Raw genomic sequence first — 2822 nt, 5'->3', positions numbered from 1 at the left:
TTCATGCTGAAACAGATCTCCCCATTGCAAAAAAGAAGTTAATCATTGAGCGTCATGCACTGTTTGGAGTCATTCCTGAGGGGGTAAACGGCTGCGAGGCACTTCAGTTGGTCAGCTGTTTTACAGACGGCGACAGACACCAAGCAGAGAGCGTCAGGTCAATAGTGCTAACAGCAGCAGTCAGAGGGAGGTTTGTCTGAGAGCGGCAGCGCAGAGACAGATGTGGCTGCTGCTATAGATCCACGCTGCATTATCTGCCCCGGCCTCAGGCCAAACGACAGCCACTCAGGACACAAGGGGAAGTACAGGTACGCACACGCACGCACACACACACACACACACACACACACACACACACACACACACACACACACACACACACACACACACACACANNCACACACACACACACACACACACACACACACACACACACACACACACACACACACACACACACACATACAATTAGTTGGTTGCAAGAAATTATTGATTTCTTCTTGAGTTAAAACATTCCAGGTACAGTATTAAATAATTAGTAGGAAGAAGGGATACAGTAGAAGAAGAAAATGATTTCTCCATAATAGCAAATAATAATAATGATAATAATACTAATAATAACGATAATAAATGTTAATAGATAATCAGCTCTAACAGGTAAGACTGTTTTATAATAGACATATTTAACCTGGGAGTCTTCTATGACCAACAAATTAACTTCAAGTTGCATGTAAAGAAAATGATCCAATCCTGTTTCCCTTTAACTAATACTGCAATGACATGGAATTGCAAACCGGATGTCATTCTAGTACACGAGAATTGGACGGTAAAATTAGGTGAGGCTGGCAGAGAATACCAATATGATTGCCTTTTAAAGTTAAAATATTTTAACTCTTTGTCATTGTCTGAGGTGGAATCCACAATGGAATCCATGATGGACTACCTCAGGCACTGAAAGGCACTTTCCAAATAAAGTTTACTTTCTTACTTACTTACTGCTGATATATTGTTAATGTTTGCCCTTGGCTCAACATGACATCAAACATTTACACAAAACGTTTATTGAGATATACTGCTAATGGCCAAACTGGATCGAGAACATACTGTAACATAAACAGTATTGTTTTTACATACACTGAATACCCCAAATGATGTCCACTGACTGCCCTTTGTTTACTCACACATATGCTTTCAGCTTTTTGAATCTCCCGCCAGCTGAGCACATCCAGGTCATCTGATACACACACCTGAGGTGACTCACACACGCCCAGAAACAAAAGTCTGACCTGCTGACAATAAGCAGCGCCACACGTCACACAAAGCCAAGGAGATACCAGAGGAGTGTGTCGGTTTGAGCTGTTGTGATCTCCTCTTGTCTTCAAAACAATGATGGATGAGAAGAAGAAAGGATTTTTTTAAAAAACAATCCACCATGCCTGGAAGAAAAGGTAAATCTGTTGTTCAATTTCAAAGGGATGAAGTGATTTGAGACTCAGGTTAACGGAAAAACTGTGGGGTTGGAGTTACCGAAACCCTAAACAACTGTTTAAGTTGATTAAGGGTCCTTTTTTGTCTGGTGAACACCATGGAGCTAGTCTGGTGTCACTGGTTTATACAGTATACACTGCATCATCCTTGAGAAGTATTCCTGATGTCCACATTTCAATAATAATAAAATATGTTAATAGCTATTCAAACCACGAAGCCACCAAAACATTCACTGCAATCAAAAAGAAATGTGTCTGGTAGAAAAAACAATGAGCAAAAACATTTACACATTGTCGACAATGGAAATTTAATTTCATGTCCATTGTCATCTGTAAGCCTCTGAATCTTTTTGCTTGAATTCATTTGAACAGATGATGAGTGAAAGCCGAATCAGTAACCCACAAGAAAATCCAATTACTCCTCCAATTATAGGAGAACTAATTAAGTTTAACTTTTTATCGTGTGTATGTGTGTGTGTGTGTGCAGTGAAGCCAGCTCTAAGAGGTCCCGACAGGAACGTATGGTAACATGGCCGACCCCCGGCGCTGTAACACTTGTAGAGCAGCGCGCTGGCCTGCAGGTCCTATTGTTCTGCCGCCATCAGCCCCAGCGGGGACCGGGCTACGAGGGTCAAAGGTCGATTTGGGCTTTTGAAAAAGGGGACCTTGTTTTCCAGATGACCAGAAATAAAAATTCCCCCCCTCCTTCTTATTTCCTGCCCCGGCTAATGGGAGAGGGCTTTGCTGTGGGAAATATGTTTTTTTTTACACTGTGAATGAAAAGAAAAAGATTTATAATCACTAAAATGGAAAATAGGAAAAGGGGAAATGAATAAAAAATAGCAGAGGACAACATAACAAAAAAAAAAAATGTTATGCAAATGTTTGTATTATTGGTGGATTCAAAGGGACACTCCAAGAAAGAATTTCTGATGACTAACTATTGGTCATTTGATTGATTTTTCTTAGACATAGTAACATCACATAAGAAAATATGATCAAAAACTTGAGTTCTAATTTTTTTTCAATAGATCAGTAACATCATATTGTGACAGTTTTGTGCTTTTTGATGTACTTGATGATGAACTTGGATTGATGAACTTGGTTTCTATGTCTGAAATGATGAAGGTTACTGTTATTTTGAGGGTTATGGAAAACTGACTGTACCATAAAATACTGAAAACTGACAACAGCTCTTTGGACGATTTCACAGTGTTTTCCTACATAGGATTCAGTATGTTTACCTGTTTACCATAAATGATGTATGCTCATGCTAATTTAAAAACAACAACCCAACAATAAACAAGCCCTCTGTCTGAAATCACATAATAATAC

General features: G+C 39.4%; 1 long non-coding RNA gene across 1 annotated transcript; it reads left to right on the top strand.

The window, feature by feature from the left end:
- Positions 1-203: 203 nt before the first annotated feature.
- On the top strand, positions 204-2416 carry LOC126386520 (uncharacterized). Its single transcript, XR_007569516.1, has 3 exons — positions 204-308; positions 1196-1448; positions 1975-2416. It is a non-coding gene; the product is annotated as an uncharacterized LOC126386520 (long non-coding RNA).
- Positions 2417-2822: the final 406 nt, after the last annotated feature.

The sequence above is a fragment of the Epinephelus moara genome, chromosome 3 (genome assembly GCF_006386435.1).
Source record: "Epinephelus moara isolate mb chromosome 3, YSFRI_EMoa_1.0, whole genome shotgun sequence".
NCBI lineage: Eukaryota > Metazoa > Chordata > Actinopteri > Perciformes > Serranidae > Epinephelus > Epinephelus moara.
This window is presented reverse-complemented; position numbering and strand designations above follow the sequence as displayed.